Genomic DNA, 18,582 nt, shown 5'->3' with positions numbered 1-18,582 from the left:
CAGAGTTTCGAAGGCCTTTGGATCGCTTGGTACTGACCCCATGAAAAACATTATGACAATGGGGTCGCTACCAAGCGATATGAAACAAACAAGAGTCTAGAGGGCTTAGAATCGCTTGGTACTGACCCCATGACCAACGTTGACCAACGTTATCATAGTGGGGTCGGTGTTCCAAGCGATCTACACAGACAAAAACCCACAAGTTGGTACCAAACGATATGCGATATCCCTCGACACGATTATCAACATTCACAAAATAGACAGTAAAATGTTAATAGAGGGTCTAAAAGAACTCTGAAATACCTACAAGGCCGATGGTGTTTGGCTCAGTTTGGGGGGCATTGAGGAGGCTGATGTAGTCGGAGACTCGGAGGACGATGGATGTAGCAGCGACGATGGCGTTTGGATCCTGCTATTTTGTCAAAGACTCAGAGATGAAAAAAATAAACACATGCAAGAAAGGAGAGGAGTGAGCACATAGAACATACCATATTGACGCGTCATTAATGCATCCAACCTTTTAAATGTCCGCACGAGTGTTATAAGTCGATAACATCCCAAATCTCCTCGTGTGGTACGAGTCGATAATGTCCCAAATCTCCCTTGGGAGCAGTGTTCAGGGAAAATATTTTTCAGAAACATACCCAAATTCCCATTGGAGTCTTCTCAAATAAGCAAATCAAGCAATTTGGGACATACATTTTTAGAAATTTACAATATTTCATAAATTTTCTTTGCAAGCTAAAATCCTTCTAGGTTTAAGTCTAATAGGAAATCCTCAAAGCTAGCCAGCTCTATGATAAGCTGAGACACCCATTTGTACATTGAGTTACCTACGTTGTTGTCCCTCTACATCGCTAATGCCATCGCCCCTTCGTCTTGGAAAAGTGAAGCTTTCAATTTTTTCTACAGGTATGCCCATCTCTCCCTCCCTCCCTCCCCCCCCCTCTCTCTCTCTCTCTCTCTCTCTCTCTCTCTCTCTCTCTCTCTCTCTCTCTCTCTCTCTCTCTCTCAAAAACACTCAAAAGAAACAAACACACACACACACACACACACGATGAGGTGGGGGGGCAAGCCGGTTTGAGCCCCCCTCCACTAAAGCAAAAACCTTCATATTTTTTCTATAAATACGAAGGCCAAGTAAGTTTATAGGCTTTCACGTTGAAGGTTAGGGCAGGCCATCAATTTTCAGGCCTGGAAGACAGACTATTTCAGCTTACAAAATACAACTAAAATACAAAATATGCCACTTGTATGTTTTTTATTTAATATATAAAGGCTTCATCTCAAAAAAAAACTTATTGACCCCTTTAAGTCTCTTTCAATTTAGGGGTCAGTACCAAGCGGTAATGGGCTCCTGAATTCCGCATCATGAGCCCTCTACCGATTGGTACTGACCCCTCTTTTTTTGGTGCTAGTACCAAGTGAGAGGGGGCTTGCATGTGTATATCCAAATCTCCTTATCGCTAGGTATTGACCCCATGTATAATAAGCGTGCATGTTCTAATTGACTGAAATGTTTTTTTAAGGCATGTCTTCAAAAGAGTTGTACATTATCTACGAATCAGATAACGAGGCTAGGGAGTCTTGTGCAGAAAAGCTGTTTATGTTCTTGTACAATGCACAAGCCCCCACGAGCATTTTCATGAGTTGTCTTCAATGTTCAACAAGGAACTTTCTCTTAAGAATGTCATTAATTCTTGTAGGATTGTTCTCGGTGACCGTGAGCACGAGTATGAAGACACTGTTTTCTGCCAATATCGTTATGTCCCATGGTGAACGATATGTTCATCCATCTGATTTTGCAACAGACAAAGTCATGAAGAGGAGGCTTAGCCGTTGTCTTGAAAAGATTTCCAGCTGCTGCAACAATAGAGTAGAGGAGAAATGCCCAACACACTCAAAGAAGTGTCGCCTACTCCAATTTAGTTATGGTTTTCTTTGTTTTCTGCATCTTCTTGGTGAGGACTCAGAGCCCGAGACAATGACTTTGGCAAGCACTCAAGTGCCAATCGTCGAGGATGATGGGGTTGAGGAAGAGGTGGCTATAGACCCAGCAGAGGAGAGGGCAGAGGCTGAAAAGGAAACCTTTGAGGCTAATGCATCCCTTATCCCCTTCGATGCAGCACCTATTTCATTGGAAGACAATCAATCTAATGAGAATGAACAGGCAAAGTTGTCACTACCTTCCTTGCCCAGCTTTACTATGGCAACCCAAGGTGATTATGTATTATTAACAGACATTATGCAACATTTCAATATTCGTGAAGACTATTGTTTGGCTGCCTTAGCAAATTTTAGTGAAGCAGACATGGGCTGGTGGATAGAGAAAGGAGTTGACAATTATCTACAAGCTGATTCTGTAGTCCAGGAATCCAAGTACCTGTGCTGGCAAGGAGATATTAAAGAAGATGTTTGATGAAGCTAGGACATATGAAATTGCGTTCCAAGGAGGAGGCTACAGCAATTGCCGACCATCTTGGTTTGGCACAGCAGATATGGGCAAATTTTTGGCACCTACTGTGCATGAAGACAGTAAGTCCACGATCCCTTTGTGGACAAGATCCATGCTTGAGGGTGATGAAAATCAATAGGTAATAGAGCCGAAGATTTTTCAAACTATAAGAATTTGATTTACGTGAACTTTTTCATCGATTGTGTCCATTAAACATATAACATTGGTACCAGGTTTTTGTATATAATGATGATTTCCTAAAGAGAGCAGGAGGGTCAAGATCATCCGGAGCTTCCACTTCAAAGTTAATAGGTCATCAAAAGGATGTTGCTCTCGCTCAATATATAAGACATTTTGAATCATCAAAAGGTACGTGCAAGTTATGACACTTGCTTAAAATTGACAACAACAGCAAGCAGTGACATGAGTCATGAGATGATTACAATTTTGATACGCAGATCATTATATTTCACAAGGAGTTCTCAAAAGACAATGTGAAATTTCCTTTATTCACATTCAAAGTACTATCCAGGTTTTGTGGTGGACACGAAGTGCCTTTAATAAGTGCTGAGAAGGTGGTGCTTGTTGTGAGAAACAGTTTGCACTACGTCGAGTGTTTGGTCAGGGGTATGGTTGCCAAGCACTAAGATGCCCCTACTACTATCATATACAACGCATGCTATTGTAGCAAGAATTATAGACCCATACACATTGCATCCATATGGAAAAAGATATCTAATAAGGACAAGAAAATGACGGCCGGAATTGTTGCCTCCAATGGTGCAAATGCCAAAAATAGATCTCCCGAGAGATGAAGAGAAAGAAGAGGAAAAGGAAGACCACTGAAGAAGATCAAGCCCACCTCATCTAGACTACCTTCTCCCAACCCTGACTCTTGAGCAATGCCACAACTGATGGCGCTCTCTCTCGCAGTTAATTGATTCCAAGCGCATTGTCGCTTTTCTTTATTAATCGATTATATTGCACGTATCAATGATGAGGACTTGAATGTGTCTTTTTGTTTTTCTTTCTGAATCAATTTCCTGTAAGTCCATTGATGTAACTCTAAAAGACTATTGGCTTGATTCTTGCCTCCACCATGTCTAGTGTTCTTAAAGTAACCTGGTCTTGCCATGTAATGTGACTTCTCCATGCCTTGAGTTGACCATATTGACAATGAACCGTATGTCTTTGCAAAATATGGTGTATGATTATATAGTATATACTGCAATCAATGACAAAATAGAAAAAAAATCAAATGTACGTATTAGTTGGTCTCACAGTATTGAGATAGCAACATTTTTTAAAGTTCTTACCATTGTAATGAGTTACATGTTGATCACTCCATCCTACAATGAATGAATGTGCATATGTGCACTCTGGATAGAGGAATATCAAGCACTGCTTTGAAATCTTTATCTTTTAAATGCTTGTCAGGAGCTTTGTTTCATAGTACATGATCTAAAGTCTTGGCACTTGACATGCAATATAGACATGGACTCTTTGCATTTGCACCTTTGCTTATGTTATACATGCATTTTAGATTCTTCAAATCACCTGCCATGTGCCATTCTATTTTATAGTCACTAAACCCAAGCACATGAAGGGCCCTTCCATTTCTTTGCTCAACAGTAATCAGTGATGGAATTGTAGTTTGATGAAACACCCAATGTAAAATTTCAAAGTCTTCTTTATCCACTTGTGTCATTAGGAAGAAGCTCATGTTTAATACAAGTTTCGTGTTTAAATTATTTCAACTTAATACACAGTTATATTCAGTGATAAAGAAGATACCTCAAAAGATCCAAGTGGTAATATGTTATTCATTAGAGTGATAGTAACCCTCTCCATTTTTCTGTTCTTTAAAATCTCACACTCATCTAGTTTCAAAACAAATTTTAGAGCTTCTTCACATTCTTCTTAACTAATCTCAAAGAACTGAACTTCGTACCTTTGCAAAGCTTCAAGATCAAAGAAAATATTATTGTGTTGGTTCAAGAGTACCTCTCTGTCTTTAGCAACGAATGTTGCTTTAATATGTACTGGTGAACCAAGCTTCTCAAACACCTCTAAGTTCACATGTTGGCGTGTAGACTTTACTTGCATTGGTTTTGGAAGTAACGAACCTTTATGCTTCTTACTTTAACATTTCTCTTCTAGTGCCTTAAACAATATACTATATGCTTTCTGAGAGATGCCAGTCTCATCCAGCATTGCTTGCATCTGAGTTGCATCGAGCTGCTGGTTCTTGTTCATAAAAGAAGACAAATGCTTCTCATTGATTTTTTGAAACTTCTTTTGATACAACATCTCTTCTACTATTCCTTTTGGTATTAAATAACTATAATGCACTCCATCTTCGGAATGTACCTTGGACTCTAGATGAAGTAAAGATCTAAAAATAGAATAACATCAAATCTGATTACTTATGTCTAGTTTCAAAAACAAAGAACCTAATCTAAAAAGAGAAATATATATAAAACAAGAGTTAACATGTTTCCAAGTGTTGGGGATAACCCAGCAAACCTTGTCTACCATCACCCGTGAAATGTAGTAGGTTTGTAATGTTATAAAATGGAGGTGGTGCATTTGTAAATGGATCCTTGGGATACATTGACCCATCGGTCCACAAGTCCAAATGACACTCTCCATTATTCCTCCTTTGCTCTTTTTGCTCATAACATTAAAAAAATCTCTTATTTCATTTCTTCAAAGGCTGGTACTCAGATTGTATGTCCACATGAAGATGGTAAGTATCATATATTCTTTTATATGCACCATTTCTATTACTGAGAATTTGAGTGTCTCCATGTGTTGTTGAAGGTGGATTAATTGGAATCCCCAAATTTGGATTAATGTTCTCATTTGCAAAGCTAGTATTTTCTATCATCATAAAACATATTAAAGAATTGAAACAAGAATTAATTCGATTAGTAAGGACGTTTTTTTTTATAGTTTCAGCAGGAAAACCCCCCACGATCGAGATGATGATTAAAGCTTTCCTCGAATCTATTAAATGCATAACTACCTCAAATCTGTGAAATCTTGATTTTGACAAGTTTTACATACATCCAACAAAGAATGCCACCTCATGATGAAACCTCATTGAAAGAATATGTATATTTTAATATATTTAAACTAACTATTATAATAAGAATAAAATGAGCCAAATTGCAAATTTGGATATGTTTTAAACCTTTTTTATTTTCTCTCTCTAATCTAAGTTGGCACTTCTTACAGGGCCCAAAATTGAGTCCACATTTCTCCTAATGGGGGATGACTTGACCGTCAAAGTTGCTGAATATCGACACCTTAACGCACCGAGTATGCCACCACTGGTTCTGCCAAGTCACATGAAGACCAGGTTATCACTTTACTAAACAAGTTGCCACCTAGTTTCTTTACTTTCGTCACACAGACCATTAGTTTAGAACCTATGCCTAACCTATATGAGTGTGAGTGCCAACTTTTGCACGCTTCGCTCGGTTGCATGACCAATTTTATCACAAGAAGTCATCCTCTTCCTCCTCCACTCAAGAGGGGGCCCTTGTGTCCAATACCACCTCTAATCAAAAAGGACAACACGGGAAGGGGAACCGCAACTCAGGTAATCAAGGCAAACCTTTGGCAACAAGACTGATTCCAAAAACCTTGCCTCAACACCTTTTCCCCAATGGCAAAATATTCCCAAAAAGAATAGATTTTGCACTTATTGCCAAATGCCTAGACATTTTGATAATGAGTGTGTTTTTAAAGCCAAAGAAAATAGAGGCAACACCTCCAACACCACTACCTCCACCCGCCAAAACAACCAAGGTGGTAGCAATGCCCCAAATTGGAGATCAAGAGGGGGTAATATTCCAGCACTTACTCTGCAAAGCTCCCCGCTAACAAGGACCCAACAACAAGGAAATGGTTCGACTTGGTCGCGATCCTCTCAGTGGTGGCGATCCATTGGTCAAGTTGCTCAAGCTTTCACCACCCCAGAAGAGATGTCTAACTGGTCTTCCCTTACACCTCATCCCGGCCCCTTGGCCAATATCGCTCAGGTCACATTTAAGGTTGAATCTGGCCACTCCTCCAGAAGGAAGAAGAAACAAAGGCCTAGACGAGGCCCTCCGCGGGGGAAGCCCCTGCCTTCATTCAGGTCTGTCAGTTACCTGACAATCCTTCTGTGCCCATCATTGAGGCCCATCCAACTCTTCCATGTGGTCATCTGATCACTTGGGTAGTTGACAGTGGAGCTACTCACCATATGGCATGCAATGCTGACCTTTTATCTCTCAGGGTCCCGCTAAGGGAGAAGTTTGATGTGGCAACAACACAATGATGCCCATCAAATCTGTTGGCACTGTCTTATTTGACACTAACACTGGCCCCAGCCAGGCTACCTTGTTTATCTTGTCCCTAATTTAGGTCTCAACTTACTTTCTGTATCCCAATTGACCCAACTCGATCGTGGAGTTTACTTCAACAAATGAGTTGTCGAGGTAATTGAGATCAGATGGCTGGTCTTGTTGTTGCCAGAGGTCAAGCTCAAAAGGATGGTTTGTACCGGATCTCTACTTTTTTAAATGAGCCTTCTTCTGATGGTTCAGAGTTTCATCAGGTTTGTGCCTATGTGACCCGAGCTCTATCCCTGACATTGAACGACTATGGCACTTTTGATATGGTCATCTACCCTATGACACACTCTATAAGTTATCTCGAGACCAGTTAGTTGTAGGCATACCTAGCCTTAAATTGACAAAGGATGTCTGCCAACCCTGTTAAATGGGTAAGCAGCATCGCTCCCCATTCCCACAACATTCTTCTCATTGTGCTTTAAGAATCCTCAAGTTGATTCATTTCGACTTCAATGGCCAATCCCCAACCCCTTCCTTGAATGGATATCTCTACTACATGCTAATTGTTAATGGTTATTCAAGGTACATGTGGGTATATTTCCTAAAGCATAAATCCGACGCTTTTCAATATTTTCCACCTGGGTTCGATTAGTCACTAATTAAATGGATGTCTCAATTGGGATTGCTCGTAATGACAATGGCGGTGAATTCATCTCTCACCAATTTACTAAGTTCTTACAAGACTACGACATTCAACGCCAACTCACCTCCACTAACTCTCCCCCACAAAATGGAGTGGTCAAGTGCAAGAACCGAACTGTGATGGATATGGCACACTCCATGCTTTTTGTAGTTGAGCTGCCTGAACGTCTTTGGTAAGAAACGGTCAACACTGCGGTGGGCCTTCTGAACCGTTGCCCCACGGTCGTTGTTCCCCACCACACGACTCCATTTGAGGCATTTTTTGGTGAAAAGCCAACCGTTTCCCATTTTTGTGTCTTTGGGTGTCGTGCATACACTCACACTCCGAATGACACAAGGGGAAAGCTTGAGCCAAGGAGTGAGTTGCTCATTTTTGTGGGATACTCTTCTAAATCAAAAGCTTACAAAGTCTTTGATCGTCGGAGATCAAACAAAGTCTTTGTTCGTCGGAGACGTTGTCTTCGATGAGCCAGATTTACTTCGCCTTCCGCTGCCCATACCAACTGAAAAAGAATCTCAGATTGTGCCACATGAACCCTTTCAGTCACCTACAACTTCGCCTCTTGAGGAGGCTTGTATCAACAAACCATGCGTGATTATGGCATGCTTCCCCATGATACCCTTTACCTTGCTAGTATCAACAAACCATGCGTGATTATGGCATGCTTCCCCATGATACCCCTTTGGATGGTCCTCATCGGTCACTAGGCTCACTCCTCATGCCTAATTTGCCTCTGTCTCTTTCAATCAACATTGTGGAAAGATGCTATCAAACTTCCATCCTGGAAATAGGCTATGGAACTTGAACTCAAAAGCATTGACCGTAATGGCACATGGTCCCTTGTGGATCACCCTCATCATAACAAGGTCATTGGAACCAAATGGATATTCCGCACCAAATTTAAAGCCGATGGTACCTTGGACAAATACAAAGCCCAGCTTGTTGTGCAAGGCTTTCGTGCCAAAAAGAAGGCATTGATTTCGGCGAGACCTTTGCACACTGCTCAAATTCCGACAATCCGTCTTTTACACTCAATCTCGCTGCTCACCCACAAATGGTGGCTAGTCTTTCAAATGGATGTTAAGCGTGACTTTTTAAATGGCATTCTCAAAGAGGTCTATGTTGACCAACCTCCGGGCTTCCCGCTCCCCGGGTTAGAGGACAAAGTCTTTCGCTTGCATAAAGCTCTGTATGGGCTTAAGCAAGCCCCCCGAGCATGGTATCATTGCATCAACAAATTTTTTCGCAGTAGCTAAGGTTTTCAACCATCTCACTGTGACCCCAATATCTATATTCACACTAATCAGGGGATGGTTTGCTACCTAGTGCTGTATGTCAATGACCTCATTATTTTTGGGTCACATCAAGCCAAAATGGCTGATATCATGGCACATCTCATACGAATTTTTGAGATGACTAATCTCGGTCTTCTCTCACATTTCCTTGGCATGGAGGTAGTCCAACATCCTGATGGTACTTTTATGTCTACAGAAGTATTGTCTCCAACTTATTACTTCCTACTTTCCTGATGGTGCTATCCATGTGGCTACTCCATTGGATCCCATTGTCAAACTATCAAAGGAAGTGGAGTCACCTCCACATGAAGAGCAAGCCTACCGCCGCGCCAAGTGCTTGGGAAACTTATTTTGCTTACAAATTCTCATCTTGATATATCCTATTGCACATCTATTTTAAGTCAGTATTTCAATACTCCTAAGGGGCCACACTGGAGTTCAGCAACAATGAGGGTTGTTTGCTATCTAGTAGGTACATATTTGTATGGACTTCACTACAGTCATGGGATCACCCTGCATGGTTACACGGACTCCAACTGGGCTGGTGATTTCGATTCCCGATGTTCTCATGGTGGTTATTTGTACTCCCTCGGATCTACCCCTTTCTCTTGGTCTAGCAAAAAGAAGGATACCGTTGCAGGTTCTTCTGCTGCTGTGCTGAAGTCGAATACCAAGCCCTCTATGACGCCACCACTGAGGCTATGTATCTTTATCAGCTTGTTACGGAGATGTGGGTCCCCATTAACACCGCTTCTATCATCTTCGTCAACTGTCAGAGTGCGATTGCCCTTGCTGGTGGTAATCCTATTTTTTCTAACCGTACCAAGCATGTGGGTGTCCATTTTCATTTTACCAAGTGACAGGTTGAGCTTGGTACCATCCGACTCCAGTACATTCCTACGATGGCGGACATCCATGCAGACATCCTTACAAAGTCCGTCAACTGCCCCATCCTCGAGCGTCTTCGTGATCAGATTGGCATCGGTCCATCACCATCATCCTCCGCACATTGAGAGGGGGATCTTCTTCTCCTTTCACATTTTTATCATCATTGTATTGCACACATGAGTTGGTGAAAAGCCCATGAGGGCACGGCTCATGTGAAAACCCATTGCATTGCATTTTTTTCCATCTTGCATTCCCTATGCATAGCATTTTGTTTCTGTGTTTGGGGCGCATGTGTGAATAAAAACCCAAAAAATGGGCATTCATGCATGTGAAACCTCTTGCATTGTGGCATTTTTCCAGTACCTCGCAAACTTAGAAGCCTCTACTCCGGTCTCAAAGCACATGGTCCTCATCTTCGACAACCAATGTTTTTCTCCCCTCATCTTCTCGCATGATCCCTTTTTGGTCTGAGAGGGGGTGTGTGAAAATATACCCAAAGGGTATTTTACCCAACCCAAAAAGGGTTACTTTGGTTATTTTTATTTTACCTTTTTCTGCTGGTGGACGACCAGCACCCTTCCTTCCTTACCTTTTTATTTTACCCAAAGGGTATTTTACCCAACCCAAAAAGGGTTATTTTGGTTATTTTTATTTTACCTTTTTCTGTTGGTGGTGGACGACCAGCACCCTTCCTTCGTATGTATAGGAAGCGCATCTTCATTTAGTTCAACCCACGACAAGTACCTCCTCTGTTGGTCGCCTACATTTGGGTCACATTAGCATATTCTTCTCCGGCTGCTGCTGTTGGTGCAGGCCGCCTATGTGATAGGTGAAACCCGTATTCTACTGCTGCTGGATAGGTCGCCTACATTAGGGCTAATTACCAACGTTTTACCTCAGCATACATCTGCATTTCACTTCAGCATACATCTGTGTTCACTTCAGCAGTCATCAACATTTCACTTCAGTAGACATCAGCGTTTATCATCTGTCTTACATCAGGAGATCAGCACTTACATATGTGCTTACATCACAGCATTTAAATATGCCTTACATCATGACATCATCGCTTACATCAGTGCTTACATCTCAGCTCACATCAGGCATATATCGGCACTTACATCAGGCTTATTTCGGGACTGCTATCTACGTTTTTGGGACAGCAGCCCTCTCTACTCCTTCGAAGTCTCACATAGAGCTCTTGTACTGGATTTTATCATTTATATATATATCCCCATTGCACGCTGTGTGATTTGCCATGATCTGTCGTATATTTGGTCCTTTGGTCTCTTTTGCCCCCTCACACATGCATCAAGCATCAATAGTCTTATCAATATTGAAATAAGAACCTTGTTGCTACTCTCTACTTGATCGTTTGCCTATGGGTAATATGGCATTGACTTGCGATGTGCAATCATGAATGTTCTAATGAGATTTTTTATAACATCATTGATGAAATTCTTACCTTGATCACTCACTAGCCTAAATGGACATCCAAAGAAGGTAATGATATTCTCATAAAAGAAATTGAGTAATTGCCATACTTTTCATGAAGCTCTTACTTCAGCCCATTTGGTTACATAATATGTGGCAACAATGATGAAGCATGCGTGTATGCCATGTGTAGTAGGACTAATAGGGCCAATGAAATCTAAGCCCCACTTTTTCAAAAGTTTGGTCGACTCTGACACGATACAGTGGCATCATGACCTTCTTCTATGGCTTGGCATAATATTGTCACTCATCACAACTTTTTACAAATAATGTGCAGTCCTTAAAAAGTGTGGACCACCAATACCCTAATTGGAGTATTTTCTTGGTAGTGATCTCTACCGTGAAACATCCACCTACTACCCCCTCTGGTGTGCTTGTTCCATGATCATGAGACATGCATCCTCCCATGGGCAGCATTAATAATATCATCGTTACCTCTTTTATAAAGAGTTTCAACAACTAGCTATGGTAAGGCTCACTCTCTTTTAACAACTTCCTTCTCTTTTAACAACTTCCTTGCTATATCTTTCCTTTGCTTTTTTACCTCTGATTAGCTAGAAAGTTAACAATTTTCTCACTCCATTTTGGTATAGCCTCAACTTTAAGGTTAGATCATCATTTATTACAATTGGTCAGCCATGACATGTTTCTTGCCAGATATCTTACAACCACTATGAAATCAAATTCAAGAATAATCAGCAAAACCACCTAGTGATTCTCCTTGTGGAGCAAGGTTTATTGACAAGCTATAGCAAGTCTTGATGATCAATATAGAAAACAAATTATTAGCTCTAGAAGGTAATGTCAAAATTTCTTCATGGAATATACCATTCCTAAACATCCATGCTCTGTGGTTGTATAATTCATCTCAACCACCTCACACAAATATCTGCTGTGGCAAAACTTTTAGTGTAGTCCAATTTATGTTCACCTGGCTAAACTAGGACGCATCCACCAATTGCAAAGTTAGAAGCATCAATATGCACATCCTAGTTTGGCACTCATAATATGGGAGTGTTATCCAAAGCTTGCTTTAATGTATCATAGGCTTGTTGGCATTCTTTTGTCCACTCAAATGTAATGAGAATCTTGTACAAGGGACATGCAATCTCGGCACAGAAGAGGATGAATCACTTGTAGTAACCTACATGTCCCATAAACTTTTGAACTTCCTTGTAGTTTATTGCTGGGGGGTAATTCCAAGATGACCTTGATTTTTCTCTCATTAGTGGAAATCCCATTTTTTGGGGACACTATATGCCCAAGAATAACTCCGTGCTTCACCCAAAATTGGCATTTGTAAAGGTTTAAGGATATATGGTAAAATCGACACCTTTCAAACACCCTTTTTAGCCACGCTAGTAGGTAATCTTTCCCTGAATGCACAAATCATTGAGAAATCATCCAAAAAATCTTCAAGGAATGTCCTTAGAAAATCTTTAAAAGTAGTGTTCATAATTCGTGGAATGTGGCTAGTGCATTTGTAAAGCCAAATGGCATAACTCTATAAAGCATTAACTCCATGTTCTATAACAAAAGCAGATTTAGCTTGATCCTCTGGAGTAATGAAAATTTGGTTATATCATAAATACCTATCTAAGAAGTTGTATGCTTCCTTGCTATAGCTACTTGTTCAAGTACGTATTCTGAATATGGTAAGTGCTAATAATCTCATCTTGTTACTGCATAGACCTTTTTAAGATCGACACATACTCGTAATTTTTCATTTTTCTTGGGAAAAACCATAATGGGTTGGACCCATTCTCAGTGTTTGATCTCACAGATGAATCCACACTCAATGAGCTTGAAAATATCTTCTTTCACAATGCTTCTTTCACAATGCTTGTATATTTGGGATTTATTAGATGGGGTGGAGCATTAGGTGCCATGGGGGTGGTGTTGTACCACCTCTGTAGTAGGAAATCCTTTCATGCCATGGTATATCCATGCAAAGTAATCCATAAACTCCTTGAGGTGGTGCAGTCTTTAGCAATGCAAACTGGCTTAAAATCTTCATCAAATTTTGCCAATTCTACCCCCTTTAGCAAGTCCATCATTGGCTCCACTCTCCTCCCTCGTATAGGTCCTCATTTGACTTTTTTAAACATTAACTTACGATCCCGTATGATGTATGATTTGTGATGCTCCGATGCCGGGCGCGCAAGTCAAGTTCTTGTTCTTTCTCTTCCTTAGCTACTTTGACAGCCTTAGCCTCAGCCTCTCATTCCTTTTGGGCTAATGCACGGTTTGGGTTCCTTTAGGCCAAAGGACTAAGTTTGGGTTGGGTAGAGACTTCCACCTATGCTATATCAGGTGGGGATGGTCTACAATACATGACATTTTGTAACTCTTCTCCCCAATTAACTATAAACTTTCAATGAATGTCTATAACATCTCCCTATCCCTCTCACTCTCCATGGCCTCTCTCTAAATTTTTTTGATAATAATTATGTAGAATGTAGATGATGCAAAGTTGAAGTGAATTCAACCCAATGAGACCATACAATCTAGAAAATTTAGCCAAGGTACAAGGCATGCAGTTCTTCGAGAAAAACAAAAGAACAACGAGAAGAATTGGTTGATGATATGGAGCCACACATGCAAGAGGATATGAAACCACACATACAAGAAGATTTTGTAGAAGAGCCACACATGCAAGAGGATATGGAGCCCCACATACAAGAAGATTTTGTAGAAGATCTAATCAAAGCAATTCTTGAAGGAAATACACAAGATGGATAAGACATGATGTCTAACGAAGCACATCTTCAAACTCTTGGTTAAACACTATTGTTTAATGATTCATTCTTGCAACCTCCTATGCTGATTCCCTTTGTTTTGTTTCTTCAGTGTTCTTTTGCTTTTGTGAGAAGCTCCTTCATTCGATTTTGTTTTTGTTTCACTTGTCTCAATTTTGCTTGGTTCGGTTCCAATCACCCGTGTTTGATAACTTCTATTTCTATCTCATTTCAAAACTTCTCACTAGAGGTGTAAGAGTTAAAAGTGTATGAATCAGAGTCTTCTCCCCATGTGGATTAAATCTCACTGTACTCCTTAATTCTCTCATTTTCTAAGTATATGGCAATCATCATTCACAATGGTACAACTTTGGGAAGTTCCTCACCATCCGGTGTTACCCATGTTGATCCCCAAGTGTCTATGGTGGCCATCATTTGAATCCAACTTAAATCATCACCTTCATCTATGAACTTTGATTGGGATAGTCCTTACCTCGTATCAGTGGGCCTTCTCACATGTGAAACAATATTGTAATAATGGAACGGAATTGATGGTGGTATCCTATTGATTGTTGCCGAAAAGTCCACCACTATCCATAAGATGCACATGACCAGTCTCATAAGGTCTACTCAAAGGATTGAATCGTTGAGCTAATTATACATGGTTCCTTTCTCAATCCTGGACCATTTTAGCTTCACGTATATAAACAACCTTCCTAGGATCATCTCATAAGTGTTAGGCTGTTTGGATAAATCCATCATGCAACCATGAAGGTATGGTTCACCTCATGTTTCACCACCTTGATCCTAAGATCTCATAACATCCCAATAGGTTTGAAAATTGTTCCATCTTAACAACAATATCAAACACTTCAAGATCTCATAACATCCCAATAGGTTTGAAAATTGTTCCATCTTCCATCTTAACAACAATATCAAACACTTCAAGATGAGGTTTACATATCTTTTCCCAACATTTCTTGGTGATTAAACTCACTCCCACACCAACATCTAGGACACCAACATTTCTTGGTGATTAAACTCACTCCCACACCAACATCTAGGACACCTATTATTATGATTCCCTTAGCATTAGTGGATGGAGAAGGTTACATTAGCCTCATCACTCTCAAAGTATTGTCCCAATTTGTTCAATGGTATTTTTTAACACAGACTTGGTGCTGTCCCCATCCATTTGAGGCTTTGGTGTAGTCTTATATGAAGAATGTTGTTTATGCATGTCCAGTGAGGTTTAATGTAGCAAAGAGTCCAGGGTCTCCACATAGACATGCAATGATGGTGGTCTCAGATTTTGAAGCCATGAAAGTACTTGTCACCTCTCTACCATATGAGGGTGGTGGTGGAGATTGGAATCTCCACCTCTTGAATGGGTTCAGGATTCTCATTCTCAAACATTATCCTAAAGAGTTTAGAATCCATGCTTGGGACAAGCGAGTTCTTATTGAGCTCAAGGATTACACTAGGTATATTCAATGGTTTGTGGGTTATGATAGGCTTTATGTTATTTGGATGGAGAGTGTCAGAGATGTTTACTTGTTTTGTTCTTGGTTATAAGTCCTCTTGATTATGTGTGACCATATCCCTAAGCTCATGAAGTTGTTCTTGGTTATAAGTCCTCTTGATTATGTGTGACCATATCCCTAAGCTCATGAAGTTGTTCCAATTATTTTACAGGGTCAAGGTATGAACCAAGTTTCTCTTTGTTTGGTTTCTTGATGGCTTGCATTCTTTTCTTTTTGGTCTCCATGGTTTTTGAACCTAAGTGTCCCATTAAATCAAAATCCTCATCAATATCATTCATGTAGACTGGTTTGTCAGGTGTTCCGAAAAGTTCACCTGTTCTATTTTCATAACTTTTCTCCCATTTACGAATTTATTTCTTCTATGGCCCCTCTTCTTTTTGGATTCTACTGGCTGAAGTAGCTTGATTTTCTATTTTCTATTTTCTTTTTCCCACAACAAGTGTGTTTTGAGCCATGAGTCCTGTTATTACATTTTTAGGTGGGTTAGGGTTTCTCAACATTGATCTTTGAGTTTAACCACCCACTCCAATCATGTTGAGAGGTGTGATGGTAGGACCATTTGATTGATTTGCAACTACAACTTTCATTGGGTAATATTTGATCCAATGATCTATGCCACAACAATTTACAAGTTGTAGGTGGCATGCTAGAAGATGCAGCTTGGGTGACTGGTTGGTTTCTGATGGGACACTCAAAGACTTAGTGTGGTCCCTGGAAATGATAGCATTGAAGAGGCATTCTCTTGATAGTAGAGTTGTTGATGTCTCGACCTCTTCCTCTCCTCTTGCATCATCAACTACATAGTAGTCTAGATAAAGCTCTATGGAGTCCTCGGTGACATGTGATGTAGCACTGTCCAAGTCAACCTCATATTCTAGACACTCAAAATATTTCTCGAAACCTATTTGGTTCAATGATGTAATCCTCAAAGGTGGAGGTGAAGGTTAAGGTCCCAAAACTGGTGGAGTTAATGACACATTTTGTGCATTGTAAATCCCCTTTGCAATAGGTTGTTGTGTCCTTTGTTTTGCATTAGGTTGAGGTGTTGCAGTAGGAATTATGGCTTGTGGTGGTGGCTACAATGGAGCTGGTAAAGCCACTTGGTTGCTGATGGAAGCATTTGCAAGGGCTTATAAACACGTGTGGCACTATGAAGCCTCATGATCATAACGCCCATAAAAAGTACAATTCCCACTATAGTGTATCCTTTTAGAACTAGACATTCACTGGGTCAAATGCCCTTATCAACAGATTGAGCACCATTGAATCTCTCTCCTTGGGTATACATGTACATTTTCAAAAACTTTACTTGCCTTCGTCCCCTCTCCTGGAGTGCTTTCATGAAGTCTATGAAATGCATCTCCACTAAAGTGTTACCTTTAGTAATGGATTTGACAGTAGTAGAAGTGCTATGTCTAATGACTTTGAAAGCAAGATGCTTTGGCTCTCTTGACCACATCAGATAATATTGTAATTAGATGGCATTTATTGTAATTAGATGGCAATTATTGTGACTTCATCCCATCTAATGACTTTGAAAGCAAGATGCTTTGGCTCTCTTGACCACATCAGATTATATTGTAATTAGATGGCATTTATTGTGACTTCATCCCATATAATGACTTTGAAAGCAAGATGCTTCATCCCATATAATGACTTTGAAAGCAAGATGCTTTGGCTCTCTTGACCACATTAGATTATATTGTAATTAGATGGCATTTATTGTGACTTCATCCCATGTAGTAATCCCTCTAATGACTAAGCCATGTAGTAATCCCTCTAATGACTAAGCCATGTAGTAATCCCTCTAATGACTAAGCCATTATCTAATGCTTTTGATCCCTTGACCATTAGATAATCTTCTAATTAGATGGCATTTATTGTGACTTCATCCCATGTGGTGATTCCTCTAATAACTAAGCCATAAAAGAACTCTGCATGGTTAATCCCATGGATGACTCTATCAAGCAGTTGATTATTCGAATATTGTTCATGTGGAAGGCAGCAACAAGAGTTTAAATGCTTGAACCGGCTAATGAAATCTCAAACTAAATCCTCTTCTTCTCTCTATGCTTTGTGTAGCTATGAAGCTACACCCCCTCAGGAGACTCCTTCACACACAAATTTCTTCAAGAACAATCTCCTCAGAAAAGTGAAGTTTAAACATTCCTCGACCCAAAGAGTTTTGTACCAATTCCTAGCCTTATCATTTAATGTTGGACTAAAGGCATTGATCTTGGCAACTCATTTTGTTCTCTTAGGACCTCACACACTTGATTAGATACCTAAAGATGTATCCTAGAATCACCACCTCCAGTGAGTCTTTGAGTTAGCTTGGCTATGTGGGTGGCCTTTCCATAGCCACGTCGACCCCATCTCTCATAACAAGCGCTATGCTCTCAACTACTACTGCTCTTCCTAGGGCTTGTGCAAAAGCAACTAGGTCTATGGGTGGAGCTGGTGCTAGCATGATAAGTGCAACACGTGGCACTGCATAAGGGTACATTGGTCTTAATCCATGTGGATGTGCAACATAAGCCGTCTGTCCTATTAGTGCCCCAATAGGTGTTGTAGTCATGTGGGAATTAAGTGCAGTCCGGTCTCACAACACGAGTTGGTCTCACAACACAAGTTGGTCTCACAACACGAGTTGGTAGCACACTCACTCTAGGAAATGGATGTGTCATGGGTGCACTGGAATGAGATGTGACGAATGGTGGATGTGAAGTTGATGATCCTCCCAGAATGGCCATAGTAGATTTTCCAAGCACAACGAGGACTGTGTGGAAAGTGGGGTTGGCAACGGTGGTGGACCTATAGATCAAAGGTAATAATAATGATGTGTCAGTTACCACTCGATCAAGTAGTGTGGTAGCAGTGACTTGGATAGGGACATCTCTAGATCTAAGAATGTGAAGCTCGTGCTAGCATGCTGTTGAGTTCCTACATGGACTACAGATCAAAGGTAATAATGATGTGTGAGTTACCACTCGATCAAGTAGTGCGGTAGTAGTGTCCTGGATAGGGACAAGTCTAGATCTAAGAATGTGAAGCTCGTGCTAGCATGCTCTCGAGTCTCTACATGGACTATAGAAGATGTGGGTGGGTCCATGGTATAG

This window comes from Cibotium barometz, chromosome 54, assembly GCF_041138505.1.
Source record: "Cibotium barometz isolate CiBa-2024 chromosome 54, ASM4113850v1, whole genome shotgun sequence".
NCBI lineage: Eukaryota > Viridiplantae > Streptophyta > Polypodiopsida > Cyatheales > Cibotiaceae > Cibotium > Cibotium barometz.
The sequence above is the reverse complement of the archived record's forward strand: the minus strand, read 5'-3'. Positions refer to the sequence as shown.